We start from the raw sequence: 8,966 nt of genomic DNA, 5'->3' as shown, positions 1-8,966 counted from the left end.
TAGGCGGCCGCGGGTTGCATGTGTGCCCGGGACAGCACCCCCATCCAACTAAGGGGTGTCCCCCGGGGGCCAGGGGGACCTCGTCCAGGTCGGCCGGGCGCTTCCAGACGCCTACCGACACCGGTCAGGTCGGCGAGGCTCCCGGCGGCCCCGAGCGGGACCACAGGTTGCGGAAGGCGTCCAAGTGAGCGGCGGCGAGAGGCGGAGGCCCCCGGGGTCGACTCCGCGGCCCCCGGGTCGGTGTGCGGGCCTCCAGAGCTCGATAAAGTAGTGGTGTCGCTAGCGGTCGAGAAGGCACTTTTCGACGCCTACTGCCACCCCCACATGGCGGTAGGCGCAAAACTGGAAAATCGCCGACCAGAAATGTCGCTTCGTATAATCGACGTTTTTTTTGACCACCATTTTCAGGTGTCGGAGGTGGGTCTGGACGAATACCAACACCATTTCTGGGGTTTCACAACCGCCCGGCTTCTCCGACATATGTTGGAAAGGAGTAGCGATCGAGCGACGGGGGCTGTCGGTAGGCGGCCGCGGGTTGCATGTGTGCCCGGGACAGCACCCCCATCCAACTAAGGGGTGTCCCCCGGGGGCCAGGGGGACCTCGTCCAGGTCGGCCGGGCGCTTCCAGACGCCTACCGACACCGGTCAGGTCGGCGAGGCTCCCGGCGGCCCCGAGCGGGACCACAGGTTGCGGAAGGCGTCCAAGTGAGCGGCGGCGAGAGGCGGAGGCCCCCGGGGTCGACTCCGCGGCCCCCGGGTCGGTGTGCGGGCCTCCAGAGCTCGATAAAGTAGTGGTGTCGCTAGCGGTCGAGAAGGCACTTTTCGACGCCTACTGCCACCCCCACATGGCGGTAGGTGTAAAATCGGAATAGACCGGACCAGGAATGTCGAGGGGGAAAAAAATGACAAAGTCCTGGTGTGCCTAGCCTACGAGAAGGCACTTTGCGACGCCTACCGACATCCCCATGTGGCAGTAGGCGTAAAACTGGAAAATCGCCGACCAGAAATGTCGCTTCGTATAATCGACGTTTTTTTTGACCACCATTTTCAGGTGTCGGAGGTGGGTCTGGACAAATACCAACACCATTTCTGGGGTTTTCCAGTTTGAAAGTTTTATAAAACATGTTCGGTAGGAAGCACACTTTGGTGTGTCGGTTCGTCGGAGCAGCGACTCTTTGCCTCGTGGTGGTCCGGAACGTCTCTACGGGCTTGTCGCAAAGGCGTCAGAAAGTGGCATCTCCGCCGCCTAGGGCTGTCACCGTTATCGCTGTCGCCCCGCGCTCCAACTTGTTTTGATCCGCCGCCTTCGTTCCTGCCAACCGTGCGCCCGCTCATCGTCGTTAGGTTATAATACGTGGTACGTGTGTGTGCTTCTCCGTGGACCTAGGGCTGCTCGACGTGTCGAACGATATGTTGGAACAACTAACGGCTCCTTTTCCTGGTTCCATAGTCGTCGTGGTACCCGCGTCGTCAGCCATATCTATGTCCACCATGTTTAGCCGATACGTTTGCTGCAGCTTCTGCTTCCGCCTCAGCGTTCGCCGCTCTCAGCCGCCGCTGTTGTTGCTGCCGTTCTGCCATTCAACCACTACCTGCGAATCTTTCGATGATCGGCCGAACGACCCATCGCTGTGCGACCGATAAATCCTCCGGATTAGGGAGAAACGCCGCCGCTCTCTGCCGCCGTCGAACGGAAAAACGTACATTGTAACGAACGAACGAACGAACGAACGAATTAACGAACGAGCGAACAAACAAACAAAAATAGCCGCGGGGGATGCACTATGTAGATCCTGATCCCCTTGTAACCATACGTACGTTGTTCGATGCTCTCCCGTCCTGGAAGTCGCCGCAGCAAACAGGAGGATGAGCAGCAGCAGGCGCCGCCGCCGTAACCGCCGCCTGCCTGCCGCCTCCTACTCCTGTCAGCGTCCGATCTCACAGCCGTGTGAACGTTCGCTGACACCCGATTTCTTTCCGTCTGGCAAAACCTTGGACGTCCCGCTCGCGGTACACGTGCTGCAGCGACTTCTCGTCCGACAACGCATAAGCGTCGACGTCTGCCGCCGCATCTTCTGATACGTGGACGGTGATAGCGCTAGTCCCTTCTTGCGCCACCTCCACCTTTGTTAGCGCCAAAGAAGATCGATCGAGCAGTCGTGGTCGCAGTCGATTAACCCGTTTTCACCGTCCGCAGTTCCCAAGCCGCCGATCAAGTCGTTGCTCTTCTTGTTCGTTCTTCCCATACCGTCGATTTGCACGGCTGCCGGATGAGCCATCCTCTGTCCGGCGAAGCGCTCACGTCAGTGATCGATACTTGCACCGACAGTCCTCCCGCTCGCGACTCGGTGCTCGAATCGGACTCGTTCGTTTTTATCTCGATGCGATTGTGAAAAGGGGGACCGGTCGTCAATGTCGTGTGTGTCGACGATGTTGTTCGCCCGGTCCGCCGCGTTGTTGTCGTTTTTTTTTTTTTTTTTTTTCCCCTAACGTTCGCCGTCGCACGGACGAAAGGGTGAGAAAAAAAAAAAGCTCGAAAAAGCCGCCCAAAAAAATCGGACCGAGGAGCCGCTTGCGAGAACGCGCCATGTGCACGTTGTCTCTCCTCGGTTTTCCGAGCACGAACACGACGCCGGTCGGTCGGTCGGTCGACGAAGGCGACGACGAAGGTGACGGGAAAATTTACGCCGCCGCTGCCCTGGTCCAGCTCCTCCCCGATGACGGCTGTGATGTTGACGTTGACGTTGGCGACGACGACGACGACGACGGAGACGACGACGACGACGAGACGGCATCGATGGCGACCACGATGACGACGACCTCGACGAGTTCAGTCTGCACCTTGACCTCCGATGTCCGTGTGCACTGCCGTCGTGCTGTTTGTCGTTTGTCGTATGTATCGCTGTCAAGGGTGCCGTTGTCGTTGTTGTTGTCGACGTTGTTGCTTGCTCTCTCGTCTCGGTCGGTTGGTACGTTGATGACGACGACGACGACGAAGACGACGACGACGACGACGAGACGGCATCGATGGCGACCACGATGACGACGACCTCGACGATTCCAGTCTGCACCTTGACCTCCGATGTCCGTGTGCACTGCCGTCGTGCTGTTTGTCGTTTGTCGTATGTATCGCTGTCAAGGGTGCCGTTGTCGATGTTGTTGTTGTCGACGCTGTCGTCTGTTCTCTCTTCTCGGCCGGCTGTGACGTGGACGTTGACGACGACGACGACGAGACGGAATCGATGGCGACCACGATGACGACGACCTCGGCGAGTTCAGTCTGCACCTTGACCCTCGATGTCCGTGTGCACTGCCGTCGTGCTGCTTGTCGTTTGTCGTATGTATCGCTGTCAAGGGTGCCGTTGTCGTTGTTGTTGTCGACGTTGGTCGCTTTCGTTCTTTGAGTCTCGGTCTCGGTCCAAGTCAGGGGAGAAACAAAAAAGAGGCCATCAGCGCGGGCAGCGCGCTTCTACTGACGGCGAACCTCCTCGAAAAACAAATAAACACGTGCCCGTCGTTGTAGTTGTCTGTCTTATGTCGGTCGGTCGGTCGGTCGGTCTGTCGTTCTGTCGAAACAAAGTCCCAAATTCCAACGATACCTGGTTGATCCTGCCAGTAGTCATATGCTTGTCTCAAAGCTTAAGCCATGCAAGTGTAAGTTCACGCCACGCATTAGAACGGGCGAAACCGCGAATGGCTCAGGAACCGGACCTAATCCTCGGGACCGTATTCCTCCTCGGAGGCGATGGATAACTGTGGCAATTCTAGAGCTAATACATGTGACACAGGCCGCGATCGGTCGGCGCGCCGTCGTCGCCACGCCTCGCGCGCTGGCACCCGCGTCGGCCGTTCCGGGTCGCGGCGCTACATATTAGACTGAGACCGATGCGCGTCATTCCGTCCTCCCGTCGTCGGCGTTCCCGCTCGCGGGTCCGTTCGGTGGCGGGGCTCATAGGGCGGCGCGCTCCGCTTTGGTGACTCTGGATAACTCACTGGTCGATCGCACGAGCTTTCACGCCCGGCGACGGGTCTCTCGAGGGTCCGCCCTATCAACTGTCGACGGTCGGTTAAGTGCCTACCGTGGTTACTACGGGTAACGGGGAATCGGGGTTCGATTCCGGAGAGGGAGCATGCGAAACGGCTACCACATCCAAGGAAGGCAGCAGGCGCGCAAATTACCCACTCCCGGCACGGGGAGGTAGTGACGAAAAATAACGACGCGGGACTCTGTCGAGGCCCCGCGATCGGAATGAGTACACTTCAAATCCGTTAACGAGGACCAACCGGAGGGCAAGTCTGGTGCCAGCAGCCGCGGTAATTCCAGCTCCGGTAGCGTATATTAAAGTTGTTGCGGTTAAAAAGCTCGTAGTCCGAACTCGGGTTCGTGGTCGCGCAAGCGGCCCCGGGGCGGCGGCGCCATCGTCCGTCGTTGACTTTGGTCGTCCGTTCGCATTCCCGGCCCTTTCCGCCGGTGTCAACCGCTAGCATACCCGCCACGCGGTCCTGCCGGCGAGGTGGACGAGGAGGTCGTGATCGGGATCCGGGAAAAAAAAAAACAAGTGGTCGTCGGTTCGGTTCCGGGAGTAGTCTAACGGGGGGGTGCTACGTGTGTGTGTTTGGGTGTGTTCATTCGCATCCCCGCACTCTGACCCCCGCGCTTCTCTCCCTCTCCCTTTCCGCGCGTTCCTCTTTTTTTTTGAACCCCCCGGTCCGCTCCGAGTCCCTGCTTCGTGTCTTGTCTGCGCGCGTGTTGCGGTCGGCGGTTTCTCCTCCAAGGGTGCTCTTAACCGAGTGTCCGCGGCGGCCGGTACGTTCACTTTGAAAAAATTAGAGTGCTCAGAGCGGGCTGTTCAAGCTTGCATACGATAAGCATGGAATGATGGAAGAGGGCCTCGTCTACGTCTGTCGGTCTCCGTCTACGGCGAGGCAATGATCGAAGGGAGCGGTCGGGGCCACTCGTATTGCGACGTTAGAGGTGAAATTCTTGGATCGTCGCAAGACGAACTGCAGCGATGGCGTGTGGCAAGCACGTTTTCCTCGATCAAGAGCGAAAGTCGGAGGTTCGAAGACGATCAGATACCGTCGTAGTTCCGACCGTAAACGATGCCGACCGGCGATCCGCCGGCGTTCGCTTCCATGACCCGGCGGGTAGCCTGCGGGAAACCAGAGTTCGGTTCCGGGGGGAGTATGGTTGCAAAGCTGAAACTTAAAGGAATTGACGGAAGGGCACCACCAGGAGTGGAGCCTGCGGCTTAATTTGACTCAACACGGGAAAACTCACCCGGTCCGGACACCGGTAGGATTGACAGATCGATAGCTCTTTCTCGATTCGGTGGGTGGTGGTGCATGGCCGTTCTTAGTTGGTGGAGCGATCCGTCTGGTTGATTCCGATAACGAACGAGACTCCGGCCTGCTAACTAGTGCGCCGATGTCAGTGATTTTTACGGCGGGCTCGGCGTCCTCCGTGGCGCTCGGGTCCGGGTCGGTTTTCTCACGCACTTCTTAGAGGGACGGGTGGCAGAAAGCCACACGAGGCGGAGCGATAACAGGTCTGTGATGCCCTTAGATGTCCGGGGCCGCACGCGCGCTACACTGGAGGTATCAGCGGGGACTTCGCCCCGGCCCGAGAGGGTTGGGAAACCTCTGAACCACCTCCCGTGATAGGGATCGGGGCCTGTAACCAACCCCGTGAACGAGGAATTCCCGGTAGGCGCGGGTCAACAGCCCGCGTCGATCACGTCCCTGCCCTTTGTACACACCGCCCGTCGCTACTACCGATCGAACGGTCCGGTGAGGTCCTCGGATCTGGCCGACGACGCCGCCGGGCAGTGCGCGACGTGTCCGTCACGACACTCGTGCATCTACGCCTCGGCGTTCGATGCCTGGAGAAGACGACCGAACCCGATCGTTTAGAGGAAGTAAAAGTCGTAACAAGGTTTCCGTAGGTGAACCTGCGGAAGGATCATTACCGTTTTCCCGTTCGAGACTGGTTTGTTGTTTTCCGGCCTACCTCCTCTGTCTGTCGGCGTCAACGCCTCGAATGCGCGCAAACAAACCTATAAAAGGCGGAGCGAGAGATAGATTTGTGGTGACGCGGAGGTTTTTAAAGCCCCAGCTCTTCTTGCTTGCTTCCGCGTCTTACCACCTGTTTGTTTTTTCGCCCACCGCAAGTGATGGCCGCTTCTTCTTTGCCTTGTCGCCGCTTTATCGTTTTTTGTTTTTTTTGCAGCCGCTGTGCCACCGCCGCTAGCTAAAAACAAACTACTCGCGACATTGCAATGCCGTCACGCCTCCTCGCACAGACCTCCTCGCACACTACTAAATCTATATAAACAAAAACTAATATAAAAAACCCAAGTGCTGAACCCTGGACGGGGGATCACTCGGCTCGTCCGTCGATGAAGAGCGCGGCCAGCCGCGAGAACTGATGCGAATTGCAGGACTCAGTGAACATCGACACCTCGAACGCACATTGCGGCCCCGAGATCCCTTGTCTCGGGGCCACGTCCGGTCGAGAGGCGGAACGTTACATGTCTTTCTCCGTTAACGAAACGACATCTTGCCGTCCCCGTGCCCGCCCGGTCCTCGGCACGGTGGTAACCGGGACGTCGCAGGAGCGAGTGACGAGGGGGAAGAAAAATAAAAAAAGAATTGACTCCTTTCAATGTCTTTTTTTTTTTTAAAACCCTCTCCGGCCTCCTCCTTCGTCTCCCGCTGGCAGACCGCGGAGTCTTTTCCCTTTTCGACCGCGTGAAGAAACACTGTGGAGGAGGAGCAGGAGGAGTCTGTCCGAAAGCAGCCGAAGGGAGAACAAAACAAAAAAAAAAGCACCGACCTAACCGACTGCCGACGTAAGCGCCGCCTGCTCGTCTCGCTCTCTGCCTCATGAAGGTGTCTCTCAGCGACGCCTCGAGCAGCGCGACGAGCACGGCCGTCGCACCGTAAAAAGGTGGCCGCGTCGTAGGCAACGTCGGATGGGGAGGACCCACGCTTTTTTTTTAATTGTTGGCTTCTTCATTTTCGGTCGGACGGGCGCTATATCGGCCAGCCGTCGTCACACGGAGGGTACCGATCGAGATTCCTCTCCTCCAAACACCACACTCTACTAAAAACCGCCGCCCTCGGCTCGGACGAGACGACCCGCTGAACTTAAGCATATCGCTAAGCGGAGGAAAAGAAACCAACCGGGATTCCCTTAGTAACGGCGAGTGAACCGGGAGAAGCCCAACGCCGAATCCCGTCGCAAGTTAAAGGCTTCGGGACGTGTGGCGCATGGGTCGAAGGCAGCCGTTCGTTTTCGTCTCGCATAGTTCGGAGTTCCCTCGATCGGGGCCGCCCGCGGCGGGTGCCAGGCCCATTCGGTGCGGACGGCGAGCGACGGCCTTCGATCCGAGAGTCGGGTTGCTTGGGAACGCAGCCCAAATCGGGTGGTAAGCTCCATCCAAGGCTAAATACCGGGACGAGTCCGATAGTCGACAAGTACCGTGAGGGAAAGTTGAAAAGAACTTTGGAGAGAGAGTTCAAGAGAACGTGAAACCGCCCAGGGGTAAACGGGTGGGACCGCTCACCGCGATCGCGGGGGGACTCAGTCCGGTGCTGCCTAGGCTCGAGCCCAAACTCGATGTGTGTTCTTGAAAGAGAGGCCGTCGCGGCACAGGTCGTCGTTCGTCGTGTCCGCGGGGAACTCGTTCTCCGCGGGCCAGCTTTTGTGCCCGCGTCGCCGACGAAGGAGACGGGCCGCGTGGATAGCGGGAAGGGAAACGTGGTGACGACCGCGGCGTCGGTAGGTGGCTGCGTCGGTTGGCTGCGACGGAGGGGACTCGTCCTCTCGATCGCTGCTGCCGCCGGGCCCTAACCCGCCGCATCCGTCGCCGCCGCTTCTTCTTTCCTCCTGCTCCCTCCGCGCGCGACTCCGCTGCACCCGTCCCCTTCTCATCGCTCGGCGTAATCATGGCGCGGGCGCTTCGGCGCGACCTCCGCGCGGCCGGCACCGGACGCACTTCCCCTCCGGTCCGTCGTCGCGACCCGTTCCCGGCGTGCAGGTCGAACACGCGGGTTTTTTTCCGTAGGCGGCAGGCGTTTCATCACCCTGAAAACCCCCGTCTTCCCACCTTGTGAAGTCGGGGGCCACCGGCCGTCGGGCCCGCGAACGTAACTGCCCCTTTCTGCCGGGAACGGAGGAAATCTGACACGATCCGTTACACGTGGCGAGCCGGTCCGTTTTGATCCCGCCGGAAGTCGCGTGCGGGCGACGCACTCTGTGTGTCGCTCCTTAGGCGCCCCACCGTCTCGGGCGCGTGCGCGATGAGAGGCGGGATAGGACTGGCGCGGCCTCGCCGTCACGCACCTCGCCGACGTTTCGGGTTCTTGTCGGGGGCAACCCCGCCCGCGCCCGTTTCCGTTTCCGGAGAGGTCGCTCGGCGACGCTTTTTTACTCGAGCCGCCCGCCACCCCGGGTCAGCGACGTGCATCGGCAACCCACCCGACCCGTCTTGAAACACGGACCGAGGAGTCCTGGCCGTTCGCGAGTCGTAGGGGCCACCTCTGACTAACCCCGAAGGCGAAGCGAAAGCGAGAGAGCGTGTAGGAGGGCGTCGATCGGGAGAGGTGTCGTGGCAAAGTCGTCCGGGGGTCGTCGGGGGGTGTCGTCGGTCTCGTGCCGTCGTCTTCTCCTCGCCTCACCCGCCTCCGAGCCGTGCCCGATCCCGCCGGCGCGGCGTTTTCGGCCTTCCGCCGTCGCTGCTGCGGTGCCCGCAACTTTTCCTTTTTTCTCTCTTCCCGAGAGAGATAGGAGAGGGAAGGCTCGTGGCTGACGTGCGGTTGTTTTTCCCTCCTCCCCGAGAGGGGACCGGCGCATCTTCCAAAAAGGGGAATTGCCGGGCGCCAGCTTCCATATCCTCCTTCCGCCCATCGGTGAGATCCCGCGGCTTGAACTAGTCCTATTTTGTCGTCGAGTTTAGGCGCTG

General features: G+C 59.6%; 2 non-coding genes and 1 pseudogene across 2 annotated transcripts in view; all 3 read left to right on the top strand.

Moving 5' to 3' along the window:
• Positions 1-3,596: 3,596 nt before the first annotated feature.
• LOC145273908 (small subunit ribosomal RNA) lies at positions 3,597-5,968 on the top strand (annotated as a pseudogene).
• Positions 5,969-6,363: 395 nt separating this feature from the next.
• Positions 6,364-6,521, top strand: LOC145273901 (5.8S ribosomal RNA). Its single transcript, XR_013866554.1, has one exon. It is a non-coding gene; the product is annotated as a 5.8S ribosomal RNA (ribosomal RNA).
• Positions 6,522-7,116: 595 nt separating this feature from the next.
• LOC145273883 (large subunit ribosomal RNA) overlaps positions 7,117-8,966 on the top strand; it is a 5,723-nt gene continuing 3,873 nt past the window's right edge. The window contains exon 1 of the ribosomal RNA XR_013866543.1: positions 7,117-8,966. This exon is cut by the window's right edge and continues 3,873 nt beyond it. This is a non-coding gene — a ribosomal RNA (large subunit ribosomal RNA).

Source organism: Euprymna scolopes, unplaced genomic scaffold (genome assembly GCF_053919585.1).
Source record: "Euprymna scolopes isolate OS-2025 unplaced genomic scaffold, ASM5391958v1 sca22, whole genome shotgun sequence".
Taxonomy (NCBI): Eukaryota; Metazoa; Mollusca; class Cephalopoda; order Sepiida; family Sepiolidae; genus Euprymna; species Euprymna scolopes.
This window is presented reverse-complemented; position numbering and strand designations above follow the sequence as displayed.